The following is a 26,006-nucleotide window of genomic DNA, read 5'->3' on the forward strand; positions in this document are numbered from 1 at the left end:
TATATTTAATTTTCTAATTGAAACTTTTCTAACTGTGTCTATCTGTCTATGGAAAAACTTCCAGATATCTTAGTATGGTACAAAGTTTGTCAGGGCTTGGTCTCTACCCCTGTTTCTTCAACACAGCCCTTTCCCTGCCACCCACCCCACTGCCAGAACACTGTAGATGAAGCATTATTGAGCTTCCTTATTTTGAACCACTTAATTTTCAGAAACAGGCCAAGTCTTTTCCCATGTGTTTGCTTAAAGTCTTCCTTTTGCATGTCACACTTCCTTGCAACACTGTGACAGGCAGTCACATTCCAAACCCAGCTCCTGGTCACAGTGATTGTGAAGCCACTTCTGAGCCTGCCCCTCCCTCAGTCTCTTCCTTGCTGGCCTCTATCACCCCTCCCTCCTACCTTAGTGGAATCTCCCAGTGCTCATTAAGCATCACTGTGCTTACCTCTTTAAGCTGTTTTTCCCCATAGGGTGGGTTTTCAAAGGCAAGAGCAACACCTAATTAGTCTTTGTATGTTCAGAAAGGGTCTGTTACTGTCAGAGGCTGAAGCTGAAGGGCTGACTTTGTCCCTGCTCTGTGCCCTGCAGCTGCACACTGGCTGGCTCCTTTTCCTCAGTGGAGCTGACACTCAGTGCAGGCCAGGGGTCACACCTGCACGGATGCCTGCTCGTTCAATGGATATGCAAAGGTTGGTTTTAATGCCACTAGGTCTTCCTTCCACTTACCACTTAACATGTCTCTTTCTTTGCCTGCTGGGAAATAAAATTAACATTGATAGGTGCAATGGTGACAGAGCCCAGGAATTCAGGATAAATGCAAAGATCAAAGACACCTGGGAATTAAAGGATTATTACTTTTTCCCATTGTGCCTGTGATGTATTTTAGCTCAGTTGAGATAATCTTCGTGGGTTGATGGTTAAGCAATTGAGTGTGTGAGTCCTCCTTGTAGTCACACTGTCTGCAGAGAAAGTCTCCAGGGATCACACCAGCTCAACTGAGACCCACAGCACTTGTATGCACCCAGCATTGCACTGTGTGGATGGTCAGACTCATAGATATCCGTATCTGTATCTATGTGAGTGCAATGATGGGTACGTACCTATCTATATAGATGTACATATCCATATGAGTATATAAACCTATGCATATAGATATGTATGTTTGTATGGATGTATTATTATCTACCTAGTTAGCTAGTTACTTAGCTAAACAGCACTGATATACAATGAGCACCAAATTTATATTGGCCATAGAAAGAAATTAATGAAGACAATTATATTTTCAAAAGCACTCTCCTACTTTATTGTTCCTGGACTTTGCATCTCTCATAATTTAGGAATACATTATGAAAATGAATCAGAATGAGGGAGATAGACTTTAAATTAAATGAATTAAAAATGATTATTTAATTGCTCACTGTGATAAGTGCTCTGAAATGGAAATACAGAGTGCAAAGAGAATGTATCAGTAGGCTCCCTGAAATAGACCAGGAGACAGGGAACGAGTATGGCCTCTCTAAGGGCTGTAAGAAGGTCAGAGAGTGAGGGGGAAAGTGGTAAGTGGAGGGCTGGTGGGGACAGACAATGCAGAGCCTCATGAGGAGGGTGACCATGTGATTTGTCATGCAAACTTGTGTCATCTCATTCATACATCATTCATAGTGAATTTGGGGGCTATAGACTATCACACTGGAACCACAAGTCAAGAGTGGATATAAGGAACCAGTAAGGCAGCTATTAAACTAGTCCCGGAAGGAGATGATTAGTAGCTATGATTACGGTGATGGAATGAAATTTGACATTGTTTAGAAGGTAGACTCAACAAGGTCCAACTGAGATACCTAAAAATTTCTCAGGAATGTCTCAGGAAGGAGGTCTATATATCTATCTATTCATCCATCTAGCTTTCTCTCTGTCTCCTTATGAAAGCTGTGATTCTAGCATCAATTCTAAAAGATATGCCAGTAAGAGGAGAAAAGCCCACCCAAGGTTATAATGAAACTAATCTATTTGAAACGTTGAGTAGGTTGGAAGTTAAATTCTTTGTAAGGATTTGAATGGAATGCTAACAAATCTCTTACTCGAGGCTCTAGAGGATCAACTTCTACAGAGTCTTTATTTCCTCTGGATTTTAGTGGGGGATTTTTCTTACTATTCAGTTCTATAGCAGCGAATTGCATTTCTCTCCAAGGCTCTTCAACAAACAATTTACAGTGTAAATATATTTGTTGGCATGCAATTCACTCTGCATTATGAGTCTTGATTAATATTATAATGTGTTGATGAAAGCCTGTAAGTGGTTCTTGGAACTAAGGTTTCAGACAAAGATGTGCTGTTTGGGTGCAGAATGTTTGTTGAATATTAGATTAGGTTTTTTGTTTTGCTTTTCTCTCTCTCTTTTTAATTTTTTTTATTTTTAAGGAGATGCTTGGTGTGAAGTGGCAAAAAACTTCAAAATACACAATTAATTAACACAACCAATCTATCACCCGAACTGCACAAAAACACTCCTCCCCATGCACATATCACGCCTCATCACACTCAAGCTTGCTTTTGTATCTGTGGGTCCTTTGGTTCAGCTATTTAGCATCTTATTCATTGCCAACATCCTGTCTCTAGAGAACTATTGTTCTGTAGTATCGTGCGCCTTTTAATACTGTGTGTGCATGGGGGTTGATTGGACTGGTTGTCCAATTCCCAATCTGCCCACTGAAATGCAGAGATAGCGTTACTGGGCTTTGCTTTTGTGAAGACTGGTTTCTCCTCCTTAATAGTTACAAGCACATATGCAGAGAAGCAGAACTGTTGGACTCTCCACCTCGAGCAGTTCAAGTGTTGACTGGCACTTCCCTTTCACACACATGGCTTGAACAAACAACAATTCAATGGAGGGCTCACAGACTCAGAAAATAAGCTGTGATTAAGAGCACAGAGCTTTGGACGCAGACAGAGCTGGTTGAACTCCAGCTCTGCCACTCAACAGCTGCCTGACCTTAGCCAAGTTCTCCGAGTTTCAGTTACTTCATTTGGAAAATGGGGCTAATAATTCCTATGTCTTGAATTTAGAGTACAGATTAAATGAGATCACAGATTTAAAGTGCTTTCCTGGAACCCCCCAAAAATGTGTTCAGTAAGTGGAAGCTCTTACTGCATTCAGATCTTCAGCCTTTGGTCTACCGATACAAAGACAATGAAATCTTCTCAAGGTTTTTGCATTTTGTTCTATCTAATGAGCTCTGAATACCTAAAACCAAGAGTTTCAGCCCTCGTCTACATTGCACCACCCTTTTCGAGGTGGATATCTGAGGTGGGTGTCAGTGCTTACAGGACCTTAGGAGCACACTGTTCTCAGAACACAGTGTTTGTCACCACTCTGTGAATGGGCCCCAAGGCACACAGGAAGTGAATTCAGCACACAGTCATAGACCACAGAGAATGAAAGGAGACAGAATGAGGTAAGTTAGAGTAGCTGTGTTTGGAAAAGGAAGGAGAAATGGAGGTTGAATTTTGACCCAAACTAGACACTTAGCCATGATGTGACTCCCAGCGAAGAGATTCCACTGGAGAACATTTTTGTCCTCTCTGCCCTGAATGACTTGTGAGTTGCTGAAGCCCCTGAGTAGATTATGTGACTCATAAAATGGGGGTTGACTATCCAGTCTGAAGCACAGAAAATACACCGTGTTAATGCCCATTAGGCAGACCTGGAACACCCTTGGTGGGAGAGTGGCACGGAACATTTCTTTACAAGAATGTTCTGTATTGTCAAGGCTGGCATTTGTCAGTACGTCAGGGTTTTTGTTTCAGTAGGCTAACATATCTTATTTTCCTTTCTTCGTCAAAATTTGTACATGGATTTGTACAGAATATTCAAAACCACTGCTAGACAAGTAGGTATGTATGCATAAGAGAAATTCAATAAAATCATCTTCAGGTCGCCAGTCTTTCCCTGCCTTCATCATTCCTGGCTTGCTGCTACTTCCCTGAGGATGCAGCTGCCATGAGAAGAGAGTGTGTTGGGCACACCCTTGCCCTCAAAGCTACCAACCCAAGTGCGGGGCCTGCCTCTCTTTGGAGTGGGTGGCCTCCTCCGTTTTTATGGCAGGCTGAGCCTCTACCGATGCTCTGGATCCCGTCTCCTGCCCCCTCTGGTCACCCCGTCCTGCACCATCAATTTCCTTCTCCACTGGATTGTTCCCATCAGCAGGCACATATGTGCTAATATGTTCCATCTTTAAAAATCTTCCCTGACCTCATAACAGTCTTCCACTTACTGCTCTGTTTCTTAGCTCCCCGTTATGCTAAAAAAGTCCTAAGGAGAGTATTTTGTATTCACTTTCATTCCATTTTCTCTTAAACTTACTCAGCACAGGCTTCCACACTGTGTTTGTTTTCTCAGGCTGCTATAACATAATACCAAAGGCTGGGGGACTTTTCTGGTCTGCTTTTTGGTGCTATCACTGAATACTTGAGAGTGGGCAATTCATAAAGAAAACAGGCTTCTTTCTGACAGTCCTGGAGGCTAGAAAATCCAAGACTGGGCAGAAGCACCTGGTTGGCTTCTGGTGAAGGCATCACTGGGCCAGAGGGGTGTGCTGAGGGCCAAACCAGCTTTTATAACAGACCCACTCCCATGACAGCCCATTAATCTATCAGCCAGTGAATGTGTCAATCCACTCATGAAGGCAGAGCCCTCATGCCCTAATGACCCCTTAACGGCTCCACCTCTTAATTCTGTTACATTGGGGATTAAATTTCAACATGAGTTTTGGGGAGGACAAACATTCAAACCATAGCAGTGGCTCAAACAACAGAAATTTATTTCTCTCAGTTTTGGAAGATAGAAGTCCCAGAACACACGATGATCCATTTGGTTCCATGACGGCCCTCTTCCTGGCTTATGCGTGGCTGCCTTCTCACTGTGTCCTCTCACGAAGAAGAAGGGGGGAAAGAGAGAGAGAGAGAGAGCATGCAGTGACACTAATCCCATCAAGAGGACTGCACTCTCATGTCCTCTTCTAACTCTAATTACTTTCCAAAGGCCCCGTCTCCAAACTCTCTCATGTTGGTGGTTAAGGTTTCAACACACACATTTTGGGGAATACAAACATTTAGTCCATAACACGTACTTATCATTTTACCAGAATTTTCCTTGACAATGGCACTAATGACTTTCACCTTACTAAATTCAATGGTCAGAGTAAATTTAAAGACTCCTTTTCAAAAACTATTTCTTCACTCGGCCTCTGGGGCATCAACCACAATCCCCTGCTTTCCCATCCAGTGTTTTTCTTTCACTGAATCCTCACCCTACAATTCTTAAACAGTGGACTTCTCAGAACTCAGTTCTGATTTTCTGAGCTGCTCTGTTTCTGATGGCCTCTTCTGGTTTCATAATTTTTTAAGACCTTCTGTATGCTGAGAACACCCACATTTATATATTTAGCCCTGAACTATTTCTTGAAATCCAAACCTGTATGTTCAACTGCCTACATGACATCCCTGTTTGAATGTCTAACAGGTTTCCAAACTTCACTTGTCACAAACTAACCTCTTGGGTCTCTAGATTGTCATGCCTCTACCACCCACTCAAACACCCTGCCAACCTGCTCCTCCTTCAGTCTGTCTTCTTGGATGACAATTTCATTCTTGCTATTGCTCAGGCCCCAAATCCTAGTTTTATCTTTGACTCTCCTTCTGTGTTTTAAACCTGATGCAGTCCATTCAGGATGCTGTAACAAAGTACCATAGACTGGGTAACTTATAAAACAACAGAAATTTATGTCTCACAGTCCAAAAGGCTGGAAGTCCCAAATCAGTGTGCCAGCGTGGTAGGGTTCTGGTGAGGGCTGTATTCAGGGTTCAGACTTCTGTCTTCTCACTGTATCCTCACATGTTGGAAAGAAAGTGAGACAGCTGTCTGGGTGCCTTTTATAAGTGCCTTCTATAATCCCATTCATGCGGGTTCCACCTTCATGACCTAATCACCTCTCAAAGGGCCCACTTCCTAATGCCATCACACTGGGGATTAGGATTTCAATACATTGTTTTTTTTAGGAGGGAGCATGGCTCAAATATTCAGTCCTTAAAACACCCAATATCTAATACATCAGCAAGTCCCACCAGTTCCGCCTCCAAGACATTAATATGTCCAGAATCTGTGTACTTCTGAGCTCCTTCATCTCAGCTACCCTGGCTCTGTCCTGAAATGCACGGTCATCCCCCGCCTGGTCTCTCTGCTCTCACTCGTAATCCCTCTGCACACATCCTCTCCACACACGAGGAAGAACAATCCTGCCAAAACAGAGCAGCTCATGTTTCTTCTCTGTCCTAGATTCCCCAGTGGCTTTCCATTTTTGTCAAAGTACAAGCCAAGGTCCTAAGAAAGAGCTGCCTACCCCCACAGGACCCTGTCTCTGCACCCCTCTGGTGATCTCCCCTCACTCTTTCCAGTGCTCACTCTCCTTCAGCCACGTGGCCCCTGCTTTTACCCAAGCACAGTCCAGACTCAGGCGCTTTGCTTCACTCTCTATTTCCCTACTTTATTTTTCTTCAGAGCACCACAAACATGTTTTTATTTGTCTTTTATTTTTAAATCTAACTCCCCCACTGGAAGATAAGCTCCATGAGGCTGGGTACTTTTTTGTAGTCATTACTGTATCTGTAGTCTCTACAGTAGCCACTTATAGAGAGGGGCTTACAGAAAGCCCCTTACAGAAAGCAGGCATTCCATAACTATTTGTCAATGAGTGAGAGTGTAGGAAGAGAGAAAGATGAAGTGAGCCAAAGAAGATTCCGTAAAACCAGCCGGAAGCAGAGTCGATACGGCTAAATGCAATCAACTGAATTCCAAAACCTGTGCTAGTCAATGTTTTAACAGTTCCCTAAAGTATCATACCCATCCTAAAACCAATCCGTTAGGATAACTTTTCAGAAGAATCAGTGTTGAATAATCTCAGATTCACTTTTGCTTTTAACTTCTTTTTTCCAAAAAAGCAGGCAGTGAGAGGATAAAAGAATATAATAGAATGGCTAAAATAATAGAAGAATCCATTGGAGAAAGGTAAAGATTTGGTGTAGGATGACACAAACTCTTTTGAGCACGTGTTTGTTAAACCCATTAAAATATTACAACATAATCAGACAGCACATTGCATCCTCCATTAACCTATCTGGAATTTACTTCAGAGGACAATTTTTCTTGACAGAACTAATAACTCTTTACTGTATAGGCTGGTCTAGTTATCTTTCTATCTCTTTATAATTCCCCTTCCCTTCTGGAGTTCTGTCTTCTGAAGTGCTATGGGTCTTTCACCTGAGTTACTGAGTGAGGACGTCATCAAACAGAGAGAGTCTGAGGATGGAGGCGGGTCCTCTGGACTGGTTCCACGTCATGACACCATCTTCCAGTGGGCTCCTTTTGGCCCCACGGTTTACTGTGACTGGAAGTGATTTCCTCAGATTGCTCATTACCAAGAATGTTCTGTGTTGGGATCCTGTCTAACAAAAACAGCTTCAACGATCTTGGGAACAAGTGCCAACTTTAAGGCCTTCTGTAACCAGGTCCATCTTTTTACAACTTTTTCTTTTTCCATCGTCCCAGAAGAATCTGTCACTATTGTTTGACCACTGGCCCTCCTAAACCTACTTATTTCCAACATCACACATTTGTTCATGAGTTCCATGGCTGCCTACAACACCTCTGGGCTTCTTTCTTACCTCTAAAAATCCCAGGTCAAGCTAAATCTTTTTATCACTGTGTCTTGAATGCCAGCACATAGTCATCTCTTTTTCCACTGATAATGCTTGTGAAAATGAGGCATATTCTGTCTTGTCTTCCTATGTCATTATTATTACAATTGTAAGCTACCATTATTATCCAACATGCACTTTGCTTACATTACCTCATTTAATCCTCCGAGCAATTTGAGGTAGGACTTAATGTTGTGACCATTTTATAGCTAAGAAGACTAAGGCTTAGAGAACTTGTTTGGGGCTTCACAGTCAGCAAGTTGGCAGAACAGATCAGGTCATCATTCCCAGGCCTGGAGACTTCTGAGGCCCTTGTTCTCACCACAGGGCTTGAGCCACTCTGGCCCTTGAGGAAGCTTCTTCATCTCATGCTTCTTTCTTTAGTTCTCATAGTGCCAAGCATATGGGAAGTCCTTAATTCACACTCATGAATCGAAAGTGTCTAAAAACCTTCTTCTGTGATGCTGCCTTCCCGAAGCAGTATCAGTCAGAAAGAGGTTCTGCAGGGTTCTCTTTTATGGATCTGAATCACCGAGCTGAGAGTGTTGAGAGGGCTTACTGAGGTCTAGTTTGTGTGAAAAACTTAATCCCAACCTCTGGCTGCCTCTGTCTGTTCAGAGGCCACGTGGGCAAGGCCAGGAGGCAGCAAGGCCGATGGAAGCAACATGACCTGTTGGAGTTAGACAGACTTGGGTTTAAAACCCAGCTCTGGGATGCTCTTGGACTTTGGGCAAAGGTGGCTGGGGAGGAGTAAATACAAATGTTAATGAAATGGCATCTACTCACAGATTTGTTGGGGAGATTAAGTGAGATCACTTGTGCAAATCCTTTTACATGGTTTCAGGCATGTGGGTGATGCTCCAAGTCTGCCCTTCCTTTTGAAAGAAAGGGCCTTCAACAAACCATTCAAAGAATGGTGAACAAAAGCCTCAAGGAATGGCCTTTGTTAGCAGAGGCTTTATCCTGAGCATGGCGGGTGGTCCTGTAAAACCCAGTTTTCCTTGTCTGCTTCCTGGAGCCAGGAAATTTGGGGTTGATGAAACAAGGAAATTTTCTGTTAAAAAAAAAAAAAAAAACCCTTCTGGGAGTATTTGGGAAGTCAGAGCAAACCTGGAGGTGCTGGGGCCTCCAGAGCCCCTCAAAACAGAGCCACTTTTGCTGAGTCTGTGCAGCTGGACCCCCAGGGCCAGGGCTTCCTCATCTATCATCTGGATGGCTCCCTTAGAGTGACAGTGACAGCCAGTGTCACTGCCTTTTGCACAGCCTTTCTCTCAGATTAGAAGTTTGAAGGCAGAGGGATCCTTACTGAAAGCTTCTCTTGCTATGTTTCTGCTCGGAGTACTGTTCTACCCCAGAAATGGAGCCTTTTAGTTGACCCTAAACGCCTAACCAGAATCTCAAAGAAGCTGCTTCCACCTGGCCTGACACCCGCCTCCTTAATTACGCGCAGTCACACGTTCAAGGTGAGATGGTTCTGGAGACTGCACAGCCTCCGAGAGCCAGGGAAGTGGTTGGGAAGATGGAGAAAAACCACCAAGAAAGAAAGAAAGCTTAAGACTATTGTCCTTTTCTTTTCTTTTTTCAAGACAGCAGTGCCTTTTGCAGTACTTTTAAATGGTTGCCAGGGAAACAGAGCAAGGGAGAGGAGAAAGGTTATATGGATACCGGATAAAGCTGATGCACTTTTTAAAAACATGAACTGACAAGTGCTTAAGACTCCGGAGGTGCTGATAATGTCTCAAAGTTTCCCTTTCAGAGCATCGAGTACCTTGATGTCATCATTAACAATATTTTAATTGTCTGTCAACTATAATTCATCTCCATCAAAAACTTGTGCTGTGGGTTTCTACGGTCTCATGAGTCGGTTCTTCCGGGGAATCAGAAACACGCGGCTGTCGTGCTGGACCACAGGCCCAGAGGCCTTGGCAGAAAGGAGTTTGACTCTAGAAATCATCTCCAGCTGCCTTTCAGTGTTTATAAGTGGGGCATCACTAAAGGACAGTCAAACAGCGTGCGGTCTGCTGTGTGTGAGGTGTGTGTGCCCCTGTGAGTGTGAGAGTGTGAAGATGGTTGGTGAAAGCAACAACGTGTGTGTGCACCAATCAGTTCTCCTGACGATACTTCTCACGGAGGGTGGGACTGCTAGTGACCTCCTGCTCTGTCATATACTGAGTCCCAAGTACATACATGGGCTTGCTCACATTAGTGAGCATGCTCATGCATTTTAGTTCCAACTTAGTTTCGTCACTGTGGCCTCTAGTGAGAATTTATAACTCCTGCTCTCTGGAGTGTTGTCCCACTTTGTATTTTCTGTGTCCCCTCAGCATCTATTTGCTCAATTTATACTGTATTAATTTACACAGGTTTATAGATTGTCTTGCCTTCTTAAACCTCTTTACATCTCCGAATGGAGTCTTATGCGTGACTGTCCCCAGCAGTGCTTAATGCAGCTTAACTTTTGGTCAATGAACAGCAGACGCTCAATGATTACTATATACCATCTATACACTTCTTATTGCTTTTTCAATAACAGGCAAAAGACAGTCTACTTAACTGATTAGCCCTGGAACCTTCCACTCAGCCCTTTGCACCAATGCTCTAGCATCATTCATGGCTAGACGTAGAGATAAAGGCTGCAGTGAGCCAAGACCAGATTCTCAGGGGAGGGCTAAGTATAAATACCAGCACGAGTAAGTTGAAGAGGCTGTAGGTAGATGGTGGAATGAGCTGAGAGCTCAAAGCTGGGAGGCAAAGGCATCAAAACAAAAGTCATAAGGGGAAACTTAGTGACTGCCAGGGAAACTCCAGTTGTAATACGTGGATTGTCTTTATGGACAAGAAAGTTCACTAAAGATGGGCCAGGAGTCCTGTGAGCTGGCACAGAGAGGTTAAGTGGCTTGCCCAAAATCAGCCAAGGAATTGCAACATAGTTGACATTTTTTGTCATCAAATTCTTTGTTTATGCTCTATTACCTCTGCATAAGCCATCATATATGTAAAAATGAAGTGGATACTAACTATGATCAGAATAGGCAAATGAGGCTTTTTTACGAAGCATCATATTGTGTACAAGGTATGCTGTACTGCAAAGGCCTCCTGCCTGGGAGAATAGTCCTCTCGCATCTTCTTGTCTCCTGGAATATGAACCAAATTTGTGGCAAGATAGAAATAAATGGAGATATATTTTTTCTCCTGTATGTCATGTAGGTGTTACTGTGACATAATGGAAAAGTTTTAAGGCTGCTTTTAACATGAGCATGAAGGGAGAACGCGCTGGAAAGTAAGTACAACGTAACCTCAGGAAGACATCCCCCTGCACTCAGGAATGTGGAGTGAAATGTCAGACCACAGTTGCAGAGATGTGGAAACAACCCAAGTGCCCATCAATACTTGAGTGGATTCATAAAACGTGGTATATGTATACCACGGAGTTCTACTCAGGCATGAAAAATGGTGAACTAATACCTTTTATAACAATCTGATGGAACTGGAGACCATCCTCCTAAGTGAAGTATCACAAGAATGGAAAAGCAACACCACATGTACTCACTATTAAATTAGAACCAAATAATCAACACTCACATGTACATATTATAGTAAAATTCAAAGGAAATCAAGCAGGTGGTGGCGGAGGAGGGGATGGGTAAATTCACACCTAACGAGTACAATAAACACTATCTGAGTGATGGACACACAACTTTGACTCAAACTGTACAAAAGTCATTCATGTAACCAAAACATTTGTACCCCTGTAATATTGTGAAATAATAAACAAACAAACAAACAAACAAACAAAAACATCAGGCCAGCATGCTTGATCAGACCGTGTTTTCTTCTGGATTCTAACCGGGAACTGCAATTCCAGGAAGAGATGTGTTAACATTCCTTCAATCTGATCAAGAAGATGGGAAGGATCATCTCTTTATGGAAAATATTTTCAGGAAAGAAAACTCAATGATTACTAGTTACTTTTGTGCAATTTCTAAAAATATTTTCAGGTGGAAAGATCTTGTGTCTCTGATGTGATCTGAGGCCCTTCCCACACTCTCTCCTTCCTAGAGAGCTTTGGAGGGAAATGTCAGGGGACTGGTAGAGGGGGCAGGGTGGGAAGTGCCACTGCATCATTGGCTGCTCCAGCTCCCAACACATCCAGATGCGGAATCTGGTGGGATTGAAACCGGTGTGCAGTCTACTTCTCTTTGCATCTAATCTCAAGCGTGTGCCATTTGCCACGTGGTTCAGTCACTAGAAATAACAAGCAACATTGTTAAGCAGGGAGAAAGAGGGAGTCCAAGAAAAAGGCCTTGGCTCAGCTTACCGATTCCTGAACACAAAATGGAGGAGAGACAGTCCATTCAAGCATGTGACATTTTAATGTGTCAGTACCCTGCCTGTTGGGAACGTGGCCCCATCATCTGGTCAATCACACTGATGACTCCATTTGTCTTGGGAGTACATAAGAATTTGAGAAGAAAGCAGAAGGAAAAGTAGACAAAAGGCAAATTTAGAGGAAATGTTCACTGTGATGTATTGGAAATTACCTGGAATTCTAACCTAACCTGTTTTGAATTAATGATGGACAGAGGTGTCTTAATATATAATATTGTACTTAATATTTTAAAGGAACTGTTACGTGTGTATGCATGTGTATGTGTATAATATACAAGTATATAATATGTATTATATAAGGCACATAAAATATATGATTGTGAATCATCACAACTTTTGCATTAGCAGTGTCTTAGTTGGCTTGGGCTGCCATACCAAAAAATACCACAGACCAGGTGATTTAAATGACAGACATTTCTTCCTCCCAGTTCTGGAAGCTAGAAAATCAGAGATCAAGGGACCAGCAGATCAGGTGTCTGGCGAAGACCGACTTCCTGGTGTGTGGACAGCCACCTTCTGGCTGTGTGCTCATGTGAACAAGGGAGCGATCTCTAGTCTCTTTCTCTTCTTAAAAGAAGGCTAGTCCCACCATGAGGACTCCATGCTCATGACTTTATCTAAACCTGATTACCCCCCGAAGGCCCCACTTCCTCAGACCATCTCACGGGGCTTAGGGTTTCAACATATGAATTTGTGAGAGACACAAACCACACAGTCTGTCACAACTAGTAAGACCCCTGTCATGTCTCCACAATGACCTGTTAGGACCTGCTCAGTGTGGATGGCACTTTGGTAACATCACTGACCAGACATTCATAGCCCAGAGAATCACACATTATCTTGCGCCATTCACTAAAGCAAGTCGTTTTTTGATTACCATAATGACACAATTTTTTAAATGTGTGATCATTTTAAAATAGATGTAGAACAATGATGTTGTTTAGATGCCTTTAGTGATTAGAGCTGAAATTATGATATTATAAAGACATATTATATGGAGGAGGGAATATTTACTGGATAACTTTACTGTCTTTGGCACTGTTTTAAGAAACTCATGGGTTTCCTCATTTAATTCTCATAACAATCCTAAGTGGGTAGAACTGCCATCTTTTTGTGGGAGAAGAAATCCAGTCATGTTGCTCAGTGTACACAAGCAGCACAGCTGGGGTTTGAACTTGAATCTTTATGACTCCAGGATCATGCTCTTTCTAATATCCTAAAGCATCAAAAATGTTTTCAGATTTTTAACCTAGGTGTGCTAAGAAGAAATCAGGTATTTGGGTGAGAAAATTGGTTTACTGATGAGGATGTGTAGTTTGTTTCTGAAGTACCTGATTAAGGGGCATGCAGAGTGTCAGAGGACAGAGACACCGAATTCAATGCTGGCTGGGTCTGGTAGCCTCAATTTCAGAGTCTTCGGAGCAGAAGCAAATGCATGAGAAAGGATAGGTTCTGTAAGGCTCAGGACATTCTGGGTTGCACACATCAGAGGCTTCTTTAGGTAGTGCAAATTATGAGGAATATAGACACCAGGCAAAGATAAGACATAGGATAATGCACTCTCTGTGACCCATGCTGGGCACCCAGTGGATGTTGGATTTGAATCTTTTGGTTTCGTATCACTTTGTCTCTCCATCACACTGCCCTTCAAGCGAGCAAGGACTGGCTGCTAACATCATTATATCTCAAGTACCTGGTATACTGTCTGACACAAGTGAACATTTAATACATGTTTGTTGAAAAAATGAACAAATAAATAAATCAATAACTACTTTGGAATAAACACAGATCTCTGCTTGTCAACCGGAAACATGGTAGTTTAGAGTTGTGTTCTTGCTTCCATAGCGCCTCCCCTTCACGGACTACGTTTATTTTTTAAAATTAAATTGAATGAAAATTAATTTTATTTTGAGAATATTTTAAGAAGTTATGGCCCCACAGAGATGTTCTGGCATATTATGAAACAAACTTTGGGAATCACTGACCTAGATACAGTAGCAAGGTGATAGGTGCAACATAAATATAATAAATTATACCGAGAGGGCTCCCTAGGCCTTTCTTTCCTGCTAGTGCAGATGGTACAGAAATAGTATGAAGAAACATTGAAGAATGTCTCAGGGCAGAATAACTTAACACCTTGCACTACTTTTTCTACCCATCTGCAAGTTGTTTTATTTAATAAGAAATCCATTCATTCAACACATACACACTAATGGAATGTATATACTTACGATGTGCCAGGCACCAGGTTCGGCTCTGGGAAAGTGGCAGTGAACCACGGCTGCCTGGTCCTCCTGCTCCCATGGAGCCTGTAGCCAAGGGGCAGAGGAGGAACAGACTTAATTAAATGAACACATAAATAGATACATCACAGATATGTCATTGCTCTTTTCACTTCTTCAGTTGAAATGTGGGCAGTACAAATGAGTCTGTCCTACTCTTAGCATTTTTCCTGACTACTTATCCTGTGACACATTCTTCTCTCTTCGCTTTCCATAACATCAACTCTTCTAAGCACTATGCAAATTTGGGAGTGACAGGTCAAATCCAAACACCGATCAAGTTGTTTTATTTTTCTAGGGAGGGACAAATAAACAAAAATCCAGTAAAAACACTGGCCTTATCTATGGTTGTACCCCTACTGTAGAAGCTCAGTCAGTTTGTTGAAATGAGTTAAAGAAGCAAAACAGAGACCCAGTGACCAAGTTGTACCATAACTCAGTAGCAAACATAATGGGGTATAGAACTTTGGTTTTGTACCATAACATAATACTTAATAGATATTGATGATGATGATGATAAACTAGCTTTGGGCTCTGGCACACTTGAGAGATAACATCACTCAAGCATTCACAAAATGATATTAATATAATGAACACATTTTTATCCTCATCTTTCCTTTTCAACCTCATCGCACATCTGTCTTCCATTGCCTCCACCCTCAACATACACAAGATTTTTATCATCTGGCTGTCAGCTGGTGGGATTTTCCATGCATAATTATTAGGTTGGCATTATGTCCCACCCATGGAATTTCTACACCTGCAGGAGGACTTTTCTTGGCTGTAGCTCATTGACTGGTGCCTGTGGGTAATTCTTTTTCAGACATCACAGCTGCTTCTGAATTTGGTTCCAGATTGCTAGTATAGAGGAGCAAAAACTTTTTTCCTCCACACTTCTATGTTCATTGCCTGGGACCCTGCAAATTAGACTGAAGAAAGGCAAACTAACAAGAGAAAACCATACAAATTTTATTCACAAATGCAGAGAGCAGGCACATGAAAGAAACTCAGTACTTGAATGACTCAAAGCGGTGCTTAGAACTCAGACTTATATGGCTTCTTAGCAAAGAACAATAAATTTGTCGAGAAGTGACAAGACACAGGAAAAGGCATCTAGGCTTTTCGGGGTGGCAAATGTGGGGAGGTAAATATATGGGGGAAACTAATGAAAGATGAAGTTTATTTCAGTGAACTTTTTTATGTCTGTTCTGCTTGGTGTCATTCCTGGGCTGGCCATAGCCTAGAGTTGTCTCAGGTTATTAAGAGTACAAGCCGCTTTAAGGCAAATGTGCATGTGTGGGGAGAAGAATTTTGCCATCTGCTATTTCCCAGTTGTCTTCAGCTCAAAATAATCCCTGTCCCAAAGTGTTATATTTTGGGGTGACATATTTTGATCCGTTTCACTAGTAACATTTCTCAACATTTTCACCTTTCTGAGAGTTTACAATACAAGGTGGAATGCACCACATGCCACTGCAGTTTTGTTTGTCTATTGTTTAATTAATGTAAAATAGCTGATCCAACTACGAAATAATCAAAAGACTTAAAAACAGACCACTTTCAGATGAGATCAGGTGCGTTCAGGGTGGTCTGGCCATAGACTAAAAACAGACCACTTTTAATAAAGGATGCATATGGTATTTTCAAAACACTGGAAATAATCAATAACTATAGTGTGACAAAATATGCCCTCAATCTACAGAAGAAATAGGGAACTGCTATGGGAGCTGTGGCGGGAAGCACAGCCAGGACTGAGGAATCCAGTAGCCTAGTGGAGAACAGGTTCTATGCTTCTCTGTACAGATCACACTTCAAATTGCTATTTTTATACAGCAAGGAACATTCTCTCTAGATTTAACCATTCAAAGCACTCTTTGGAGACCCTCAATCTGAAAAATAAAAGACAGTTTACATTAGTGGAAGGTGTATGCACTTGTTCATATGAGTATATGTGGGGGAGGTATTAAACCGTATGATAAGCATGTAACTCTCTGACATTAGAAATTTTGTGGTCCTAAGCATGACATAGAGGTGCTACCATATACTTAAAATCGTCTTCACTAGAAAAATGGCAAAAATACAACATCTTAAAAATATGACTTTAGAAAGAACCTTGACATAAAAGAATTTTTTTTAAGTTTAGAAAGGGATCCGAAGAGCCCATCAATACCCGAGTGGATTAATAAAATGTGGTATATGTATACCATGGAGTTCTACTCAGCCACAAAAAACAATGGTGATCTAGCATCTCTTATGTTATCCTGGATAGAGCTGGAGCCCATTCTACTAAGTGAAGTATCACAAGAATGGAAAAAAAAGCACCATGTGTACCCACCATCAAATTGGTATTAGCTGACTTAACTGACCAACACTTAAGTGCACATATAGTAGTAACATTCACTGGGTGTCTGGCAGGTAGGACGGAGGAGGATGTGGGAGGAGGGAAGAGGGGATGAGTATATTCATACCTAATGGGTGCAGTGCACACTGTCTGGGGGATGGACATGCTTGAATCTCTGACTCCAGTGGGGCAAAGGCAATATATGTACCCTAAACATTTGTACCCCCATAATATGCTGAAATAAAAATAAATAAATTATGATACTTTCAATAAATTGTTATATTACATACAGTTAAAACTAATTTTATCTCCCGAAAAAACAAAAAGAAATAATAGAAAGCAATCAACAAGCTATTTGTATTATTAATAGTTTTGATTATAAGGCATTAAGCCCCACTGACATGGTGTGTTGTGCAAGAATGGACATGAGTTTTGAGGCCTGGGTCCTGGCTTCACTAGTTCTTTGTTTTTCAAACACAGGTAATGTACTTAACTTCTCAGCCTGTGTTGTCTTCTCTAAAGTGAGAATAGTAATGCTTAACACTCCAGCAAAGCTGCTTGATGTTCAATGCATGCTCTCTACTTATTAATTTTGTCCAGTGTAGCATTATCTAGGTATCCTACAGGGTGCGGACTAAGTGTCTGGTTAATATTGGCCAATAAGATGATGGAAGGTGGACAGTGGTAGACTGAGGGCAATTTATAGAAATGGAATATAGGAAAGCTCCTCACCTACATTCAGAGCATAGAGATACTAATGGTTTGGGTTCAACAAATGCCACAGTTTCCACCTTTGATCTCTTTTTCTGATGCCCAACTCTCTTTTCCTTCTTTCTCATTTCATTTAATCCCATAGTATCTCATAGTTTATCCTAAGTGCATACCAGAATAAGGAATAAGAAATAAACTTTCTTTGTTGCTATTTAAAATGACCAAGGGCATTTTTGACCCCATAATTTTACCCAAGGAAAATTTTCATGAAGGAATAGCTCAAAAGTAGGAGAAAGCTCTCTACACAGCATGACTTTTTAATTGGGGAATAAGTAAAAATAAAAGTCAGCAATAGGGGAATGTCTAAGAAAATTATTCTATATTCATTCAAGGAATTATTTTAAATAAAAATTATGAAGAACATACAGTGTCATACAAATGTTTGTAGCACAGTAATTGGTAAAATGGGAAATTATACATTTTTCTTGTGCTCTAGCTATATTATTATTCATACTAATAATCCATAAATATTAACATATTTAAGATCTAAAAGAGTACAGGATATGTTAAAAAATGGGATTGTGTGATTTTTCATTCTTATTGTTTTTATGATTCCCATTATATGTGTGCAACAACAAAAATTCAGGAAAATAAGTACTTTCAGTGGTATGGGACACAATATTGCAATCCAAGCATTAATCTTTTGCCCTTGTAAAATAAAAGAGGGGAGAGATCGATCTCTTTTGAAAGTTATTTTATTAGAAATATACTTTCTGTTATCATTTTTACAAACCTTGGCCTCTTTGCAAACAACCAACCCACAATCACTGAAGAATTTGGAAACTAGGCAAATACACTATTCTGTTCTAGTCCTACCGCTATCCCGAAGACATCAGTGTCTACATGGAGATCATTCCACACCTTGACTTTGAGATGTTCTCTTCATCTCCAAGGAGCAAAATTTATTTTGTTTCCATCATTCATATTCCACAGTCACAAATTGTTAAAATCAGGGAATTTTAATAATTATCTATTGCACTATACCAATTACTTTGAAAATTATCACCTTGAAATAACAATAAACATGAGCTCAGTCAATTTCTGTACATTAGGCACTCAGGAGTGGCTTGGCTGGGTGAACATAGCTCAATCTCCCAAAAGGTTGTATTCAATAACTTGGATGGGCAGTGGTCACAAAGGCTCAACTGAGGCTGGAGGGTCTGCTCACTAGTACCTCGGCAAGTTGGTGTTGACTAGTGGCAGGAGGCTTCAGTTCATTATCATGTGTACATCTCCATAAGATTTTTTGAATGTCCTCACAACACGGCAGCGATCCAAGAAAGAAATCAAGGGAGGACCTTGAGTCTTTTATGACATAGCCTCAGGAAACAAGCATGGTTGGGGACATTTTAGAGATTGGCTACCACAATTCATCTTCTGTCCCTTAATGATGCATATCCCCTCAAAATGTAAAATGCACTCACCTCCTCCCAAAGCACAGAAAAGTTACACCCCATTATAGCATCTGCTTGAAATCCAGAATCTCATCATTTACATCAGTTCTAGGTGAGGATGAGGCTCCTCCAGTGTGTTTCCTTACACGTAGCTCTTGGGTACAGTTTCTCTCAATCTGAAGACCTATGAACTAAAGAGACAGTTGTCTCCCTCCATATACATACTCAGACCACACACTCAAACACATTCAACATACAATAGCGTGACAGGCAAAGCATAATCACTATGGGTTATCCTGCTCAATTAAGGAGGAAATAGGATGTACATAGGAGTTACTGGTCCATAGTAATTCTGAAATCTAGCAAAGTACATGTTGACAGTTCCCTGATTCAGACTCAAGGCCTGAGAATAATTCTACATGGTTCTAGACTCTATCCTCTAGGCTCTTAATTCTACCTTTTCAGTCCTCCTGCCTTTCCCATTAAAGGTCCTCTATATTTTCAGCTAAGTTTGTTTGTTTGTTTTGCCTGCTTCTTGTAGATGTTTGGGCATCCAAGATCTCTTTCATTTTGCACTATCTCTGTCCTTTTCAATCCAACCCGGCAAGGATACCTCTCAATACAATTTGTTTAAAAATGTGTGGGTCATTTGTGAATATTTTTGGAATTTACTTTATTAGAAAAAGTATTCAAAAATGTCTTCCAGACAAGCCTTTGCTTATCTTGGGCTTCTGCCCTTGGGCAACAGTTTTAAGCTTCTTAGAAGCCCTATTGTTTCACTGAGTGGTACTCTGAAGCTCCAACCTAGATCTTTCGGAAGTCTTAAAAATATTTCACAATCACACCCTCAACTTAATCTTTAATCTTTTTTCTGATAGTTTCCTAGGTTTTATTTTTGCCCAGAAGCTTTTTTTTAAACATTATTCACTATGTAGAGATTCTGGACATATTCAAAACCAATAATCCCTGGCTTCTTTATATTTTAAAGCACTTTCTCTAGTTTATCTCTTTTATTTTACTATAAACAACACAAAATATTTAGGTGCACCTTCAACACTGCCTGGAAATCTTATCTAGATTGCCTAGTTCATTGGCTAGATTACCTACTTTGCAAATTTTTGTAGGCAACAGTGTTGCTAAACTTTCTGCCCCACATAATAACAATCACCTTTCTTCCAGTTTCTAGTAATATTTTCTTCACTTTTCTTTAAATGTTCACTTATAACCTTCTCAAGAACCATTAGGTTTACGCAAATAGTTTTTTTGAGCCTTTTTAGACTTTTACTAACACTCATCTCAACATACTTTTAGGCATTGCACTGCCTGCATCTTATGTTTTTATTATCAGCACTCTTTTCTAGGTACCAAATGCTTTATTAATTATTCATTGCTATGTAGCAAGTTACTCCCAACACTTAGTGGATTAAAATGACAATAAACAGTTATTATCTCATATGCTTTTTATGCATCAGAAATTCAAGAATGAGTTAGATGAGTGGTTCAGGCTTGGGTTTGCTGTGAAGATGCAGTCATAACGTCTGTGTCTGAGACACGGCCAGCAAGTAGCTGCTGGCTATTGGTAGGATGCCTCAGCTCCTCCCCATGTGGACTTCTTGGTCCACTTGAATGATTTTATGAAACCGTTGACTTCCTCCAGAGTGAGTGATCTAAGAGAGACCAAGGTGGAAACTGCAGTGCATTTTATGATCTAACCTTGCAAGTCAGATACCATCACGTTTGACACATTCTACTGGGTGCACAGGCTGCCCAGGATTCAGTGTACAGGGTTCTACTTAAGGTGAGAACCGTTGTGGGGGTTATTTTAGAGCCTGGCTATCAAAAAATTCTTTACTTCAAAATCTGAAACTCCATTGTGTGTTTATGTGTGTTTGTTTCTTACCATTTGCTGAATATTTGCCAAATATTAAGAATTATAATAAGTGCTTTAGATAGTTTATTGTATCTAGTCTTCATAAAAACACTATGAGATAAATGATATTATCCCACTGTACAAATAAGAAAACTGAGTCACAGGTCATACACCTAGTGGTGGCAAAGTGGGGATTCAATTCCGATTCAATCTAATTCAAAACCTTGAGATCTTAACTCTAAATTCATACTGCTTTGGGCTCTCTCATGTGCTCCTTCTCAGCACAAATGTCTTCAGCCTTGGAGATTCTTAGCCCTCCTTTTTATCCCAATCTCTCGGCCTCCCCCAGATTAATTTCTTTCCCTGCTCAGCCCTGACCCAATGGTTGGTCATCTCATCTGTTTCTCAACACACCTCCCACTCTTTGTAAACTTGTCCCTCTATTAATACTACACTTATCATTGTAGACCAAGGTGACAGTCAAATTCTGTTTCACACTCAAGTTGCCGAGCTCAGTTGAAGAGAATTTCACACACTCTGGATTTGTGTCATTATAAATTTGTGGCCTCTATCCTCAGCTGAGTCCTTAGGGCTGCTCAACAATTATTTCTCTTATTTTTGGCTGGATCACTTTCCCATTCTTCCTATTACCACTCTAAACCTTCAATTCTCCTCTTGAACCCCTGTCTTATACTCTTCAGACTCAGCAAGTGGAGTGATCGAATTCTTCTCAACCACATACACATGCCAAGAAGTTTATCTACATCCATCTTCTGTCCTCATCTCTAAAAATGATATGCCTCTTACCATCAGCCTTGCCATTTGTCTAGTCCTCCTTTCACTCATCTGCTATGGGTCACTGCTACATCAATTATCTTCTCTCTGTTTTATCTGTCCCTCCCTCACTCTCTTACTCTGTGCTGTCTCCTTTACCTGAGTCATGTACTTTCCGTGACTCTGTCATTTGGAAAGGGATTCCAGCCAAGGCTCTTGTTTTCTCTCTTAGTCATCCATCTTGGTTAAATGTTTGCTCCCAGAACTATTTTATCTTCATGATGACTTTCATCTTTTCTGTGTGTGCTTTTAATTATAAAGTAAAGCATATCATTGAGATAATGTGGAAAAAAGTGAAACGTTTATAGGAAATAAAAGCCTTCTACTCACCACCTTCCTATTATTCCATCTCATCTTCCAGAGAAACTATCTTTTAAAATTTAATGTCTCTCCTTCCAGCCATGCGACCCTCAGTGATTCTACTTCTGTGTCCTTTGCCTCATAAGTCCCCTGATATTTGGCTTTTGTTCTTTGTGTAAATTCCACTGAGGCTACTGCTGCAGTGATCATTGCTGTCCTCTAAATACTGAATCCAGTGGACACATTTCAGCCCTTATCATCTGAGACTTTTCTACTTTACTTTATACACTCCAGTTGTTCCCTGTCTCTTCTTTTATTACAACTTCTAACCATCTCCCTTGGTTTTCTTTCCACTTGGGACATTTTCCCAAGTCTCCTTCAGGGACTCCTCTCCCTCGAGCTGCTCGTACACACTGGGCTCCTTGAGGCTCCACCTTCAGCTCTTCATTGTTCTTCCTCAGCCTCCCCCAGAATTCCTGTTGACCGTCATTGTTTTAACCACTGTTTTGTGCTGATGACTGCCACGTCCACATCTCCAGCGCAGACCTCTCACCCAAGATGTGTGTGTAGAAATGTCTCAAACAGGAACCTCAAACTTAATATGTTCAAAATAAACTCATTGAATCCCTCCCCATTTGCTACTTCATCTATAACCCCTTTCTGTCTTAATGGCAGAATCTCACTTAGTCACTCTGGGCAGAAACCTGGGATTTGTCCATGAATTGTCCTTTCATTTATCTCCCACACCTAAGTAGTCATTAAGGAGGATGGTAGATTTTTCTCTTAAATATTTTTTGAATCATTCATTTCTTTTCCAACCTCCACACTAGTGACTTAATTTAGGTCCTTATCATCTCTCATTTGAACTTTAAAAACAGTCTCCTAACTAGTATTCCTGCCTACAAACATTCTCCCACCAACCGTTGCTACGCCTCCCCATACATTGCCCTCTCCCCCCACAAATATAAACTGATAACTCTCTTTGTACACAGCATATTCCACTTACAGTCATACTTATTAAAGCCATGCATAACTTCTCATGATGCCAGAGAATTAAAATCTGTTTTCTTAGCATGGATAGTACATAATGGGGTCACTGCCTATGACTGTTCTTTCTCACCTTCCATCCTTCCTTCACAGCCCACTACATCTACCCCTACTTAGTAATCCTGATGCACCTAGTTGCTTGTCAATTCCTACATGCACTTGACAGTTATACTCCTTTTTGCCATTGTTTAAAATGTGTCCTCTTCCTACAAGGCCCCCAACTCCTTTAGCTGCCTACTCATCTTCAAGAATCAGCTCAAGAGTCACCTTCTGTTGAAAGTCCTTTTTTAATTCCCATCGTAGATACTCTTCTGTGTACTATCACAGCACTCGATCATCTCAAACACGGTACGGAGACCTAGAACCTTGCAACGGCCTCAAAGTGTTCCTTGAACTTAGTGGGTGTATTAAATGAATGGGCTGATTTTAGTGAATAAGTTCATATGTAGAAAGGTAACAACTTTCTGTCATAGACTGGCTTATCTTTTGCAGTTTGTAGGACAATACACTGTAGGTACATTTCTTTATCTTAGTCTTTGTCTAAGAGAACCAAGCTTTACAGATCTTTTGACTGAGGATGACTTGGACTGGCATCACTGCCAGATTCATCAGGACTATTAGACCCTTCTAGTAATTGTTTATGTCTGTCCAGTTTGGGTTCATATTCATTTTGAAACCACTAATTGTCCTTACTTTCTTGAGTCTTACACCAATTGTTGAGCTTTTAGATTTGTGTGGCCCAATGCAGTACCCGTTAAACATGAGTGGCTATTTAAATTTAAATGTAAATTAGTTAAAATTAAAAATGTAATTTCTTAAGCACACCATACATGTTTCAAGTATCCAATAACCACATGTGGTTACCCCATTGGACAGCACTGATTACGGGACATTTCATCATCCCAGCAAGTTCTCTTGAACAGCACGGCTCTAGATCCAAACAACGATAACAACAATGCAAATAAAACAAAACAAAACACACAACTTTATCTTCTGCCAAGGTTACTTCCCTGGGTTTCAAACAGTCCTGAGCTGATCCTTCCAAATTCTTCCTTGACATGTTCAGTTTGCCAAACTGATGGTCACCAGCTGGGTATCTCTTTCTGCAAACACGGGCTTCATGTGCTGTTGTAAGCCAGCCTTAGGCTTTACTATTCCTGGTGGCCTGCCACGGTATTGGTGGTCAGTTCCTGATCACACAGGTTTTCAGCCACTTCCTTTCTGCACCTTGTGCCTACCTCACAGTTTGGGTTGAGGGACACTCACATTTCCAGCTTCCTTGTGGAGCAGAGATGACATCTGCTCTTGAACGCTGTAAACATTCTAACATCCCTTGGTCCAGGTTGTCGGATCAGCTCTCTTCCACAGAGAGTTGTCTCTTTGACAATTCCTCACTCAGGTGCTTCTCCAGGGAGTGATGTTCTTGAGTTCCACCTCTACTTTTTTTTATACTATCAAATTTACATTACACAGAGAAGAAAATAATTGACATCTATCAAGGGAGGATCCCATAGTTTTCGTTTTCCCATAGCTGCTGTAATTCACTTGCTTTAGGGCATTTTAGCCAATATATGCCTTTTAACTAAGAGAAGATTATTTATTTTAGTTTTTTGTTGTTGTTGTTTCCACTACAGTGGAGGTAATTAACATTATAATATAGTTTTAAATTATCTCTACTATATGGATTGGTTTATGCTATGTATTAACCTTTATTCTAATTAGTCAATCTGCACTCGGCACCTGTTATGTGTCCAGGTAGGCTGCACAGAAGTCACAATGGCAAATGCGATCTGAATGCTTTTCTCAAGGAACTTGGTTTGTCTTCGCGGTGATGGCTCAGAATAGTCTGTCCCGGAAAAGCATCCATTTGACACCAGGCGAGAGTTCTACTTGCCTTTAGTAGGAGATTATGCCACTCGTCCCCTTGCAGTGTACCAGGGCCTGGGTCCTTCCTTCACTTCTTCTGACAAAGGTAGTCTTAAGCTTTCTAACAAACCCCATGCCTGTTCTGCAGAAGGCATTCACATGCAAACCACATGGACTAATAATTGAGTCTCTAAAAGCATTAAGCACCAGCCTAAACCCTTTCTCAATCAGGGCCCCTTTTGACTGAATAGATGTAATGGCTTCAAAGTCTTTCCCAAATGGAAAAATATGATTAAACTGTGGCTAATGAACCTTAGAAAAGCAAAGGAGACAACACATTTGTCAGGGGATCCAGAGTGTGCAGCTAACTGAAATAGCAATAAAGATCCTTTGGCACTCTGTTCCCAGCCCAGGTGTGACTTATGCTCAACCTTGGCCAGGTCACTTAACCTTTGTCTGAACTTAGGAGTGTGTGTGTGTATGTGTGTGTGTGTGTGTGTGTGTAAAATCTATAATAAAAGAGTGTTCAGTTATGGCTTTTCACAGCTTCAGAAGATAATGAGATGCTGCGTATGATGTGCATTTTTAAATTTGTCAAATGTTAATACAAGAGGACTTAGAAAAAACGTACCTGGGTACGTACGAGGCGTGCCTGTTTTGACCTGAGCTCTATATGAGCATTATTATATGAAACTCATTGCACACAACGTGACAAGAGTCCAAGTGAGTCTGCAGAAAGCTCACTAATTTTTATTTTCGCTTTCCCTGAGACTGTTACACTTCTCTTTTTCATCAGAGCCATGTGAGAAGAGTGGCCACCCATAGTTTCCTAATCAGCACAGTGAACTTGTTCATGTTCCTTCCCCTTCTGCTTTTCTTTTGTCTCTTCCTTGTTCTCCTCCTCCATATCCTCATCCTTGCTGCCACCCTCCTCCTCTGTCTTCTTATTCCTTTTCCTTTATGCCACTGGTGCACAGCATCGAGGGGATGGAAAAAGCACAAGCTTGGTTGCAAACAAAACTGAACAGAAATCCTACTGGGCTATTTAATTTAATTTGGGGGAATTCTGTAACCTTTCTGAGTCTGTTTCGTCGTTTCTAAATGGCATCAATAACGTCTACTTTTCAATGTTACTATAAGAATTAAATGTGCTCGTGTGG

At 41.0% G+C, this 26,006-nt stretch overlaps 1 protein-coding gene across 7 annotated transcripts in view; it reads left to right on the forward strand.

Moving 5' to 3' along the window:
- Nucleotides 1-26,006, forward strand: part of OPCML (opioid binding protein/cell adhesion molecule like) — a 1,045,970-nt gene that overhangs the window by 737,215 nt on the left and 282,749 nt on the right. The window lies entirely within an intron of this gene.

The sequence above is a fragment of the Lemur catta genome, chromosome 7 (genome assembly GCF_020740605.2).
Source record: "Lemur catta isolate mLemCat1 chromosome 7, mLemCat1.pri, whole genome shotgun sequence".
Classification (NCBI taxonomy): domain Eukaryota; kingdom Metazoa; phylum Chordata; class Mammalia; order Primates; family Lemuridae; genus Lemur; species Lemur catta.